General features: G+C 52.3%; 1 protein-coding gene across 9 annotated transcripts in view; it reads left to right on the top strand.

The window, feature by feature from the left end:
* The first annotated feature begins 1,002 nt into the window (after positions 1-1,002).
* Positions 1,003-13,843, top strand: part of PIK3CD (phosphatidylinositol-4,5-bisphosphate 3-kinase catalytic subunit delta) — a 53,734-nt gene continuing 40,893 nt past the window's right edge. For 3 of the 9 annotated variants that reach the window (XM_070260985.1, XM_070260982.1, XM_023635832.2), the window contains exon 1: positions 2,919-3,142. The gene's annotated coding sequence lies outside the window, so the exon portion shown is untranslated. Of the gene's footprint in view, positions 1,144-2,609; positions 3,143-13,843 lie in introns of those variants that run through there. The other 6 variants (XR_011436557.1, XM_023635834.2, XM_023635833.2 and 3 more) reach the window with 3 other exon arrangements.

Raw genomic sequence — 13,843 nt, 5'->3', positions numbered from 1 at the left:
CTCTGCCTCCTCTGAGCCTGTATCCTCACCAGTCAGACTTTTCAGGAAGCAGATGTGACCTTGGCCAAGTTCTCTAACCAACTGTGCTGCCCTTTCTTTGCCACTGCTATGATGTTGTCCGGGGCGGCGGCCTTCCGGTCGTGTTGAGTGCAGTCAGAAGTGCACACTCACACATACCTATAAATGGGACAGAGCGTCAGGAGATACCCTCCCTTACTGCGTGGCATACAATTGGATATTCTCTATTCTGTTCCATTTTTATAAACTTGACCCGCCGAATGGATTTCCAGTACACTAATCTGTTAATATGTCACAACCTACTGTTGCTGCTGTGGAAAAATACTGTTCTAGAGCAGAAACATCCAACCCTACTAAGCACAAAGACTCTGTTCTAGAATAACTCAATAATTAACATTTTCCGGGGGTTCGCTCTGTGTTGGACACTGTTATAAGCATCCTACATATATTAATCACGTAATCCTAACAACAGTTTTAACGGTTAAAAGCCATTATTAGTATCTCTGTTTTTCAGATGAGGAAATGAAGGCACAGAGAGGTTAAGTCACTTCCTTGAGGTCACACAGCTCCAAGTGGCAGTGCTGGGCAGTTTGGCTCCAGGGAAGGTGCTTTTAACTGCAAAGCTTCGCCACACTTTTCTTGGCCAAGGCAAAAAGGCAAGAGTTTGAGCTGGATAATTTTGCCCTGCCTGGAAGGGAAGGACCCACAGCAAACAGGGCTTCCTGCCAGGATGGGGCATGGAGGCAGGTGTCTGGAGGCCTTCGTAGAAGGGCTGAGGAAGTGGGTTCCTCACACTTGCACCCCTGCGCCCTGGTGCTCAGCTTGGCTTTGGCTGCCCTGAGATAACCCTGCTTGTGGGCATGTGTGGGTGTCGGTGGTGAGGCCGTTCAAGGTGGAACAGAGCGAAGATGCTTACTGCATCTGTGAGAAGCTACGGAGGCTGGCTGGCCTGGGAGGGGAAGTTCTGCAGGAGAGGGTGGCAGGCACAGCAGGAGGCGGGCCTGGAGGGCTGTGCACGCTCCCCTGGTGACCTGCAGTGTGCCTTCTGCCCACCCAGGCCTGGTCTCTGCCGACCAGTCTCTCCTTCCATAAAATGGGGCCAAAGGATCCCAGTCAGGAGGTCACGTGAGTAACATGGGTTGACTTCCTTACACCTAAGATGCTACTTTTCTTCTAGGACGGCCACAAATTCTCCACCGTGGCTGGTCCATTTTATCTAAAATTCAAAGGGAACTTGAAGTAGCTTCCTCCAAAACACACGTGACAACAGTTAAAAATAAAGTAAGAACGAGAGATCAGAAACCAGAGAGGAAGGCAGAAGCCAAGTCTATCGGGAACTTGAGGGACAATGCTGACTGTACTTGATGTTAAAGCCAGCCGGAGCTTCCTGGCCTCCCAGGCAAAAGAGCGGGATAAGTCTCATGGTGTGGTCTCAGAAAGGAAGTGTATGGGGTTTTCTGGAAAGTGAAACTTCTTAGACGGGGGCAGAAGCAGCACGGAACAGTCAAAGGAGGATCTGGAAGCAGTTCGACACTTAGTGTGAGGTCCCCAAAATGATTCAACCTTCCTGAGCCTCACTTTTCTTATCTGTAAAGTGGGGCTGATAAGACTTCTCTTGGGAGGCTGTTGTAGGGATCAGAGACCACAACGTGTGAAGGACATTTGAACCCTCAGCACGTCTTGCTTATCACAAAGCGTGATTTGAATGGTTGTCGGCAAAAACATATTCAATGAAGGGTTCTTTTGCACGCTGCAAAAGCATTCCCCATCTGACGGTTTCTTACAAGGAACTGAAAACCAGGGAGTAATGCAAAAGCGAAGACAGGTGTTCGGAAATCTCGGGGCAGGCTGCTTATCCTGCCAGCAGATTTTCTCCCTGAGATGTTTATTTCTCATTTCTCTTCCGGCTTTTGGCAGTATCTCCCCAGAGTGGGCTGGAGACCTCTGTCGAGGACCAGTGATCTGGGCCTGGGGTGGGAGTGAGGCTGTGAGCCTCAGATTTTCCGGTGGGAAGGGTGTTAGGGTACACGCCTGGGGACAGACCCAACATTCTTCACCAGAGGGACCCATGATCCCTCCTAGCTCCTCCACAGTATCCAGCTGAAAGCCCAGAGCCTGCAGCCCAGATCTTAGAAAACTGGCACCACTCAACAATCCACTCGTCTTGCCCAAAGTCTCGCCCCTTTCCTGGCTAGAAACAGAACAGTTTCTGTTTTTGCAGAACCCATTGCAGCCTTGCTGCAGCCATCACTGGACCCAAGCTGGTCCTGGGAGGCCAGGGCATCTCTTGGATAGAAAAAGCCCCTCTCCAAGCCTCAGTTTCCTCATGTGTCCGATGGAACAAAACAGGTGCTTCACCTCCCAGACCCGGTTGGGGAGGGTCCTGTAAGTCATTCTTTGACTGAGCAATTGATGGGCTTAGTCATCCCCCATCACATCCTAGAAGGATTTGAAACCACTACTGTAGTCTTGGGGGTGGCTACTCCCTCACCCCCATGCTCTTGACCACCAAAGCCTGGAGGCCACGCTTTCCTTCTAGGGCGGAGCCTGGCGCGACTTTGAGCTCAAAGCCGACGACTCGGGCCTCACTTACTCTCCCTAACGCCCAGTTACCTCGCGCTTGGCGCTGGCGACGCTCCCCGGGTGTCTAGGGCTGCAGTTCCCGCCTCTCCCTCCCTCTCCCGCCCGCCAGCTTTTCTCTGGCCACCGTCAAATTCTTTGGTGTGTGAATGTGGAAAGCGTGGGGGTTTTATGGGCTCTTAGGACCTTTATTTGGTTGTTTTCTTTTGTATAAAAAGAAAATTTGTTTTGAAGAAGGGCAAGGTGCAGCCCCCAGAGGCACCTGGGATGATGCCCCTCCAGCCGCAGACGGGGTGGGGATTTGGGGTTTGGGGGGACGCGGGGGGCGGGCAGACGAGGCGGCAGAGGACCTGTTGTTTTTCCTGTTGCAAGTAAAAAGGAAACAAAGTGGGAAGTGGAGTGTGCGGGCTGTCAGCAGGCGGGGCGCCCCACCGCGCCCCGCCTCCCTCCCTCGAGCCTCACTCGCGCCCAGCGCCCTCACTCCAAGCGGCCGCCGGGCCGAGCGCCCGAGCCGCCCGAGCCGCTGCCAGCCGCGCCGGGACCGGTAAGCGCTCGCTCTGGCTGCGTCTGGGGAGGTGGGGAAGAGGACCGGGGCCAGGGACGTCGAGGGGCCTCGGGGCGCCGCGGGGCTGGCCCGCGGGCGTCTCCCGGCGCCTAGAGCCCGTGCGCCCTGGTCCAGTGCGGGTCCCCGTGTCTAGCGAGCCCGGCCAGGGGCGCCCACCGGGCGGGCCGCCGGGACCTGGGCCGAGGCTGCGCTCGGGGCCGGGCCGCCCTCTGTACGCCCGCCGAGAGGGGCGCGCACAGCTCCCCTGCGCCTGTACGGCTTGCCCTGCGCAGCGGGACGGGGGAGCTCCCCGACCCGTCGGCGGGGTCCGGGCTGCGCTCCCAGCGGCGGAGCGGCCACGCCTGCACCCGCCGAGGCGCTGGGGGTCCGGAAGTGTTCAGCCGCGTGTGCCCTGCCCTGAGGGCAAGCAGGCGGGACCAGGGGGCTCCCCGGCTGCACAGCGGGGTTCGAGGTGCGCTCCCACTAGCGGTGCCGCCCCCCAGGGCCCCGCCAAGGCGCGGGGGAGAAGGGCGCGCACATCAGCCCGGCGCCTTGGTCCCGCTCGCCCTCCGCAGCCATGGCGAGGGCGACCCGGGCTAGAGAGGGGCCGGCGTGGAGCTGTGCCGGGCGCTCAGCCGTGCCGCCCGGTCCCTTTCCGCCCCGCCCCGTCGGGACTCGGGCCGCCGGCGTTACTGCCGCGTGTTTACTGCAGCGGCGCGCAGAGCTCAGCCCCCGGATCTGCGGCTGAGCCAGGGTTACGGCGGCAAAACCGCCTCCAGCTTTGCATTTCCGGACTCTTTTTCTTTCTTCTTTTTAATACTCTTGCCCGTAATTCAGCCTGAATGAGGCTTTTTTTTTTTTTTTTTTTTTTTTAAATCGAGTTTCCTGTTTTTATTTAGGCTTCCCCCTCTGCACCTCTTTCTTTGAAACCCAGGACAGGGGAACAGGGACACCTTGCGTGGGGATCAGGACGGGGTTACCGCGTAGCCGGCTGCGCTCGGCCCTGGTGGGGAGATGGAGGTCCAAAGAGGCGGGGGGACTGGTGGCAGGCCCCGACAGGCGCGCTCCGGAGGCGAGACGGGGGAGATGGGATTTCCGGGGTCGAGGGCAGCAGACTCACGTACCAGGTCCTCGCGCGGCACCCTGGGCATCTGCCCAGCCTGCCGAAGGAGCTCTCGGGCGTCCTCGGCCGATGGAGCAGCTTTCATTCGTTCAGGTGCCCCTGGAGGGAGCCGCGGGTCTCGAGAACCTACACACTATCAAGTGGGGCTTCAAGAAGCCCCCTTGGCGCCACCCTCAGAAGTGTCCTGCACAGGCGCGCGCGTGGGGGACGGGTGCGCCTTCCTGGGGGGAGGCGGTTCCTCTCTCAGGAGTCTCCGAGGGGAAGTTCAGGGCTCCAAAGGGACTTTGCAACTGAGGACTAACCCCACTGCTGGCTTGCGGGAGCGCTGGACACCGCTGGAGTGCCCCGGTGTTCCTGTCAAGTGAAGGGTACCATAGGGACTCCCCCCCCCCCCCCCGCAAGAATTGATGGTTTTTACGTCTGTGTTTTCAGTTAAACAACTGTAGGAGCTGAATGATGTCTCCATTTTCCAGGGGAGGAAAGAGTTAAATAACTTGCCGACCCACACAGCTTCTAAGTAGCTGATCCAGAGTCCAGGCTCCTTCAGACGCCAAAGCCCTTAGTCATCTGGGGGTGCTGTTGCTTGCAGATTAAGGAGAATGTTTCCTAATAGTTCTCTCGTGTGACGGTGGGGAGACTTGGGGTGTCCTTTCCCAGAGGCTTCTAGGTACCACCCTGATACTCGCATGTAAAACCCGCTGGGACCACTAACCGCCAGGTTTGATTCATGTGATCAGTGGAGATGAGATTCTTATTTACGAGGCTGCCACCGGACACAAGGAGATAGGAACAGAACTTTCTCTTCTGCTTTCTCTAGAGCAGAAATTGCCAAATGCTTAGCATTTCTCTGCTCTGCTGCGGTTTGATTTCTTGTCTTCAGGATCCCATCAATCTGGCTCGTGAGAACATTGCCTAGCACACATGAGGGTGATTGTCTTTCAATGCTTCACAAACTTCTCCAAGTAATGGCAGACAGTCTGGGGTGCAGCCGGTGGGGGTGTGTAAGGGAGTGCTCTTAAAACCTAATTGGCAGTTGCCACCTCTAAAGACAGCCAATATTACCTCTTTCTGAGCCCCAGTCTCCCACCTTCTCCACCCATGTTTAGAAACAGCACTGGCCACTCTGCGAATATAGATGTTTCTAGAATTAGGGCAAGTGTCCTAAAGGTGCTCCTGGCCACCCTGATCTCCCTTGCAGTTAGGACAAGCTGCATTTCTGCAGCCTGAGTCCCTGCCCAGAAAGGGTGCATAAAGCTTATCTTTGCACTGTGCTGTGGGCTCCATCCTTTCTCCTGCTTTGCTGTGTTTAGTAAGTATTTACTGAGATCCTCCTGGGGGCAGGGGCTGCGCTAAGAACAAGGCAGGCAGGCTGGGAAGGTACCAGCCTCTGGGGAGGGGGCGCTTAGAAGACACAGACAGCCCACAAATAACAAATAGAGAGGAGCCTTAGACCCCGGGAGCTTCAATGCTTAGCGGCACTGCGGTGTGGCGGGAGTCTTGGGGGGGGGGGTGAATGGGGGGTCAGGGGTCAGTTCCTGCTTCACCTTGTTTTTCTTCAATTGCACAGTTAAAGGGAGAAGTGAATGTGCAACTTATGAAGCAATTCCTCTTTGGCTGGCTTATTTTTCAAAACCATTTTTGTTTAGAGACCAGTTCCCTCCCTCGCAGAGGCAGCTGCTTCTGTGGGTCTGATGGTGGGGCTTGGGGCCCCACCAAATGTTTCCTTACCGTGGGTCCTCAGAAAAGCTCTTTTGGCCACTCCCCAGGGGACAAACACGTTTCCCAGCAAAACTGCTGGAGGGGCAGTTCCAGAGGGAAGTGCTCCAGGAGGATCCGGGGTGCCGTCCTGTCCCATGTCAGGCAAATGTGGTAATTGACCGCCAGCTGGAGGATGGCAGGAGCCTGACTGGTTTGGGAGGGAGGGGAACATTCTCATCTTTGTGCCAGCGCCGGTGTTTCACAAATGACAAAGGTTGCAAAACTCCTCTCTCCTTGCAGTTAATGCTAAAACTGAATTTTCTTTAATTTCGTTGGTGGAAATCCCCCGCAATCATATCAGAAATGCTGCCAGTTTCAAGATGGAAGAAAAAAACACAAAACCTGGGAACCTCCCTCCTCGCTCTTTCCTTGCAGACAAACACTATGACTTTCTGTGGGTCACACCAAACTATGGCCCTTCCCCTTTCCCCGAGGGCCAGCACAGTCCCCGTGGTCTGAGGTGGGCGCTGTGCAAGTTCTCCGGCTCTCCTGGCTCCATGAGAACCCCCTCCCTCCCCGGGAGTGGCACCCTCACCCCTGGGAGGAGGGTCAGGGCTCCTCCTAGGAATGGGTGCTTTCCTAGGCCGCCCAGAGGGAGAGTGACTGAGTGATGGGCGTGGTGTTTGTAAAGTGGCATGTCAGTAGCTTGTTTCACTTACACTGGGGGAAATTGCTTTCCACTTAGAGACAATGCCAAGAGTGACAGTGGGCGGAGGGGGCTGGGAGGGGGGAGAGGAGCAGGCCCAGAAGGGGAGGGAGCTGCCCTGGGTTGGAGGTTCTGTCCTGGGGGGGACACTGTTCGCTTCCTGTGGCTGCTGTAACAAATTACCACACATTTTGTGGCTTAAAACAACAGAAATTTATTCTCTCTCGTTTCGGAAACCCAGAAGTTCAAAATCAAGGCGTCAGCAGAGCCTTGCTCCCTCCAGGGGCCTTGGCTCCGGCCCTTCCTCGGCTGTGGCAGCACCACTCCCATCTCCGCCCCCGTCTTCACCCAGCCTTCTCCCTGGGTCTGTGTCTCCTCTTCTGTCTGTTAGAAGAACACTTGTCGTTGGATTTAGGACCCACCCGAATAATCCTGGATGAACTCATCTCAAGATCCTTAATTACATCTGCAAAGACCCTTTTCCCCCATAATTATTTTTCCAAATAATTCACAGGTTCCAGGGGTTGAGACACGGACATATCTTTTTGGGGACCCCTGTTCAGCTTGCCACAGACGGGCGGGAGTGTGTTTTCTGGGGAAGGTGTTGAGCTCAGTTGTTTTTTTTCAGGGAACCAAATGCTCCAGGCTTCTGGGCCCTGTGCTGCTACTTTCCCCTGGGTGACATTAGGCAAGGATTTCGTCCCATTGTCCCTCTCTTCCCACCTGCTTCCCTTTCCCCAACTTTGTGACCTGGCAGTCCCCTTAGTAGTCAGCTCCGCTAGTAGCAGCCCCCTGTTCCCCAGGATCCCAATAACAGATGATGAAACTTCTGGAGCTCTGGAGAAACAGCCTGTGCCTACTACTTCACTTGCAGAGACGCTTTGGCCCTCCTCCTTTTCTCTCTCCCTTCCTAACCTCTCCCTCCTTCTCTGCAAGGACTGCCCCTTCTCTGCTCAGGGCCCCTCCCAGCCAGGGCTCCTCTCCTCCGTCTGGAGCCACGTATTGGAGCCGCGTATTTTGGAGTTTCCTCTGTTGAGCAGGCAGACTCAGTTTTGCTGCTGTGTCCCATGTCCTCCTCTTGAGGGGCCACCGTTGTGGGATGGGGCTGGTGGTGCTGGAAAGGATTTGGGGAGCTCGCCAGTCATTGATGCTTGTAGGAGGGGGAAGGCTGAGGACCTGGGGTTTGCGATTGGGGGAGGTGCTCCAGGCTCTCTGGAGGGGCAGGGCCCCTCTCCTGCTGCCCCCTCCCCGGTTGGGGGAGGGGGTGGGGAGGGGAGCATTGCTATTTTGCTTTTGTTATGAAATCTGGGAGAAATGCTTTCTCATCAATATGGAAGCAAGATCATAGCTCTGTTATTGAAACTTTAAAAGTCATTTATGTGTGGGGGCTGGCCCCGTGGCCGAGTGGTTAAGTTTGCGCGCTCCGCTGCAGGTGGCCCAGTGTTTCGTTGGTTTGAATCCTGGGTGCGGACACGGCACTGCTCATCAAACCACGCTGAGGCAGCGTCCCACATGCCACAACTAGAAGGACCCACAACGAAGAATATACAACTATGTACTGGGGGGCTTTGGGGAGAAAAAGGAAAAAAATAAAATAAAATCTTAAAAAAAAAAAATGTCATTTATGTGTGGGTGGGGTGGGGCAAGGCATGAGGTGGTGAGGGGGCATTGCCACATGGAAGAAAAAGTACTCTCCTTGGGGTAGGCCAGACTAGGATTTCATCTCAACCGCTTTTTCTCTGCTTGGTGACCTTTGGCAAATCGCTTAACCCTTCTGAGGTCAGAATCCCCAACTGTAACATTGGAATAACAATACCTACTGGCAGTCTTTAAGATTTCATATATCGTCCGGTGGAAAGTGCCAGGCACACAGCAAAACACACAGCGTCTGTGAAGGAGCTGGTATAGAGTGGGTGATGCATAAGAAATTGATTATCTACTATCCCAGCATAGCCACTGCCAGTTTGGGTATCTTTTCCATGTTTATATGTGCATTTTGAATTTATTTATTTATTGCCTCCCCACAGCCCCAGTACATAGTTGTATATCCTAGTTGTAAGTCCTTCTGGTTCTTCTGTGTGAGCCACTGCCACAGCATGGCTGCTGATAGACAAGCGGTGTGGTTCTGCAACCAGGAAACGAACCTGGGCTGCTGAAGCGGAGGGCGCTGAACTTTAACCACTAGGCTATCAAAGCTGGCTCTATATGTGCGTTTTTAATTTAGGTGTAACTACTAGGCATGAGACTTTTTATCTTAATTTTTGCATTTTGATTGTCGTAAAATATACATAAAATTTACCGTTTTGACCATTTTTAAGTATACGGTTCTATGGCATTTAGTACATTTTCACATCACCACCACCCATCTCTAGAACTTTTGCATCTAGCAAAATTGAAACTCTACCCATTAAACAGTCACTCTCCTCCCAGCCCCTGGCTGCTGTCTTCTGTCTCTGTAAATGTGACTACTCTCCGGGCCTTACATAAGGGGAATCACACAGTATTTGTCCTTTTGCGATTGGCTTATTTTACTTAGCATCATATCCTCAAGGTTGACCCACCTTGTAACATACATCAAAATTTCCTTCCTTTTTAAGTTTGAGTAATATTCTGTTGTGTGGATCTCCCGCATTTGCTTATCCTGTCATCTGTCGATGGACACTTGGGTTGCTCCCACCTTCTCACTGTTATGAACAATGCTGTGACAAACATGCATGTACCAATAGCAGTTCATGTCCCTGCTTTGCATTCTTTTGTGGGTATACCCAGAAGTGTAATTGCTGGACCATATGATAATTCTGTGCTTAATTTTTTTTTTTAAAGATTTAATTTTTTTCCTTTTTCTCCCCAAAGCCCCCCGGTACATAGTTGTATATTCTTCATTGTGGGTCCTTCTAGTTGTGGCATGTGGGACGCCGCCTCAGCGTGGTTTGATGAGCAGTGCCATGTCCGCGCCCAGGATTCGAACCAACGAAACACTGGGCCGCCTGCAGCGGAGCGCGCGAACTTAACCACTCAGCCACGGGGCCAGCCCCTCTGTGCTTAATTTTTTGAGGAGCGAGCCTTGTGCTTTTATGATTTGCTTTTTTCACATAGCATTGTCACATCAGCATTCTTCCACATTGTTTCATAACCTAGCCACCACTTTTAGTAGCAGTATAAGTGTCCCAAAGCCGGGACACCTCATTTTCTCAAGGATCCTCCATTGTGGGACATTTACGTTTCTTCCAGGCACATACACACCCCCCACTCCCAAAATACTGTAATGGATATTTTCAGGCAAATGATTTTTCTCATAATCAAGACTTATTGCATCAAAGGCATCAACCATTTTTATGGTGCTTGGAGCTAAATGATATTCTAAGAAAGATGGGACCAGTTTATCCCAGTGATCTATAATAGTTTCACGGCACTCTTGCCAACATTGAATAATATTGAAAAAAATGTTTTACTAATAGGCCTAAAAGGTAATTATGTTAAATGTGTTCCTTTCATTGCTAATGAGGTTAAATAGTTTCTTTCTCGTTGCTAGCTGTATGTCTAGCAGGAGGTTAGCTGGAGTGTAATGCAGTGGTTAAACCCCAGAAATCTGCAATTGGACGGATTCAGGTTCAAACTGTAACTTCCCCACTTCCCTGCAGTGTGACCTTGAATAGATTACTTACCTTCTCTGATCCTTGATTTCCTCTGCTGTAAAAAGAAGCTAATGGGACCTATTCTTAGGGTTGTCTTAAGGATTAAATGAGATAAACCAGATAACGAACATCACCTAGCACATAGTTGATACTCAGTAAATATTAGCCGTTATTGTCATTATCATTATTTTAATTTAACCATTCCCCCTCAAGATTCATCTTGTTTCAGCCAAGAGAGACGGTTTACACTTAAACCAAAGGGATTTGGGTTAAGCGCAGACGTCGATTTTTCTGCTATAAAGGTAGAAAATCCTAGAAGGGAGCCGAGAGCCCTCTCTGTCGAAATGGACCGTGTCCTTGGCTGGCTGGATTTGGGTCTGAGTCCACCCGGGGCCAGCAAATGAACCTTTGCCAGGTGGAGCTCGCCTTGCTGAGCGGTGGAGGGGCTGTGACGGGCTGCAGGGCATCTCCAGGCCCCGACAGGGCTGTTTCTCCAGGACCCTGCGCCCCTGAAGTCCTGCAGCCACTGTCTCGTGGAGATGGGGGTAAATCTCATTAATGGTTGAATCCAGAATTCATTGTGGTGACTGTCCCACGTCGACATCCAGATGCTCCTTCATGTAGCTTGGGAAACTGAGGCGTGCGTTTCAGGGGCAGGGCCCCAGTGGCCTGGCCCCACCTGGATTGCTGCCCAGATAGCCCCTTGGAGTAAAGGCACTTCCTCTTTCCTCTCAGGTGGCCCCGGGGGAGGGGCGCAGAGGTCAAGGGCTCGGTGTTTATCTGTGCTTCATGCCTGCATTTTCCTCTTTGCTGCTGACCTGGGTCTGAGGAGGAAGTTAGTGAAACCAGGAGCTTGAGCTCAAATAAACTGCTTCATGAGAAGTTTCTTTTAGGGGAAAAAACACCAAAACCCCCCAACTTTCCCCTTCACCTGTCCCTCTCAAAAAATTCCATTAAAAACGTTTCTCGTGTTCAGAGCCAGTGAAAGGATGAGCAAGACCACACCTCCTGTTTCCGATGGTTCCCGGGCCCGGGAGCTGGATCACCGGGTCGTGAGTGTTTTTTCCCTGTGGTGAAGTGTGACGAATATTTGAATAACACAGCCCATCTGCTGTCATTTTGGAAACCCGCGATGAAGTGTGGTCTATTTTTAAATGAAATGCACCAGCAGCACATCCAGTATGTGGAAGTTTCCTACGATGTGCGAGGCTGCGTCGGTCTGAGGGGAAGCAGGGAGCAAGGCACAGTGTTTCGAGAATGAATGGAAAGGAAGCTTAATGTTGGTGTCAAAAGCAAGAGCGTCAGAATTAGATGGATGTTCAGATCTTGGCTTTGACACTTAACATGGAGGTGACTTGGCGAGTTGCTGAACCTCCAGGTTTTCACCTGAAAATTGGGATAACAGTACCTCTTTTACTGGATTGTCGTGAAGATCAGAAATAAGGCGAAAACTGTAGTGAGGAACAAGCACTCAAAAAGTTGCTATTTTTGCCATTAGATGAATGACTCTTTGCGGCCCACCCTGTAGGAGCGAGAGGACTGTAAATGACAGGTGTCTTCGTCGTCGGTCACTGGCGTTTGCTGGTGTGGAAAGGTTTATTCCTCCGTGACCCTCCCACGAATGTTCCATGTGCCTTGCAGGAGGCTGTGTCAGTAAATGCCCCCTTTACAGATAACGGTTGGAGTTGCTTTGTCCTTTCTTATCAGCCTCTCCTCTCAGATGTGTCAAAGCCGGAAAGTCTAGGTTTTTTTGGCTTTTCCTAACCCTTCAAAATCTGAATGAGCTTGGGGATGAGAGCTGAGCACTGTGGCAGTGAGGTCTTTTCCGGGACGTTTCCTTCCTTCCCCCAGGTGGTTGGCAGGAGCGGCCCCTGGACTAGCTCACCTGGCCTGGCCCGGCAGGTAAGAGCCTCTCACTGGTGAGGTCTGCCTTCAAGTGACCTTGGCCATGGCAGTGGACTCTGGGTTGGCCCTGTCACCTGTGAGCTGCCGCAGTGAGACAGGGGCTCCCGACGGGGCGAGCTGCTCTGGAAGCAGCCGTTCCAGGAGCCCTCTTGCTGTAGGTTGTGGGAAAGTGGTTGGGAGATGGCTGGCAGTGACCTTGACCCTCATGGACCGCTTCTCTGACTTTCCCACCGGCTCCTCCCGCCAGAAGAGATGGGATGTCTAACCCCAGCCGGCAGCAGCCCACCCCAACTGTGACCTTGCTTTGAAGCTTCAAGTTTTATTTTTAACACTACCGTTAATTTTACATTCTCTTCCCTGATAAATCCTTGTTTATTTTACTCTGAAGAATATTTCCTCCTAACGTTGGAGTCAGATGAATGCTCTGGGAAGATGTTTATGTTTTCTCTGTGGCTTCTGCTCCTTCCAGCACAGCATCTCCAACCGTAGTTTGTAAAACGTGCCTTAGGGAAAAATAGAATGAAGAATGATTAGACGCAACGGCAACACGAAATGCACAGTTTAATAGGAGCCCTTTTACCCTTTGTGATTTGTTGGTTGAGTAACTGAAACTTTGGTTCGGGGAGAGAATTGTTAAAATGCTGCCCCTCGAACCAGCCCCGGTGGCCTAGTGGTTAAAGTTCGGCACGCTCCACTCTGGCTGCCCGGGTTTGGTTCCTTGGCGAGGAACCACGCCACTCACCTGTCATTAGCCATGCTGTGGTGGCAGCTCACATAGAAGAACTAGAAGGACTTAGAGCCAGAATATACAGCTACGCACTGGGGCTTTGGGGAGGGGGAAAAAAAAAGGAGAGAGGGAGACTGGCAACAGATGTCAGCTTAGGGAGGATCTTGCGCAGTCTTCCTTAATTTTTTAGTATGTGCGTCACTAGCACGGCATGGGCACTAACAGAGAAGGTCCACCCCCAGGAACCAAACCCGGGCCACTGAAGCAGAGCGCACCGAACTTAACCACTGGGCCACGGAGGCTGGCCCTCAGATTTCAACATTTTATTTTAACTTAAAACATATCAATGTACCTTGGTTCACTGATGTACTGACATAAGGCCGAGAGCTTCTGTTTGGATAGGTTCATCATTCTTACATAAGGCCTGTTGCAATGTATGGTCCTTGTAAATTTTTATAATTCTTCTGAATCTTTTTAGTTGCCTTGCCCTGTCTAATTCAATGGAAAGTTTGTCTTAGTGACTTGTCTTTATTGAATTTTTAGAGCATTCAGCTTCGTTTTCATGGAAACAGCTCTTTCCTTTCACAGCCATATTTCACCCACTTACCCACTTACTACAAAGTGTAATTACAAAGGTGAGCAACTGGTGTGGGCATATTTGGGACAAGCACAGCTAACTCTTGCTGGCCTACAGAGACCAGGGCCTGGCATCTGGCACCCGAGGAGTCGCCTGCTGGCCCTGAGTGGTCAGCATGCTAAGGCCACTGGTCAGGACATTTTGAAGAAGGGATGGAGAGCACCGTTCACCCCGATCCTGGTGCGTAGAGGTCAGGTGAGACGTAGGAGTCGCAGAGCCTGGGCCAGAGGCGGGGCTGGACTTAGAACTCCCATAAACTCCACCAGCTCC

Source organism: Equus caballus, chromosome 2 (assembly GCF_041296265.1).
Source record: "Equus caballus isolate H_3958 breed thoroughbred chromosome 2, TB-T2T, whole genome shotgun sequence".
Taxonomy (NCBI): domain Eukaryota; kingdom Metazoa; phylum Chordata; class Mammalia; order Perissodactyla; family Equidae; genus Equus; species Equus caballus.
Note: the sequence above shows the minus strand (reverse complement) of the source record. Positions and strands in the feature narration are given on the sequence as shown.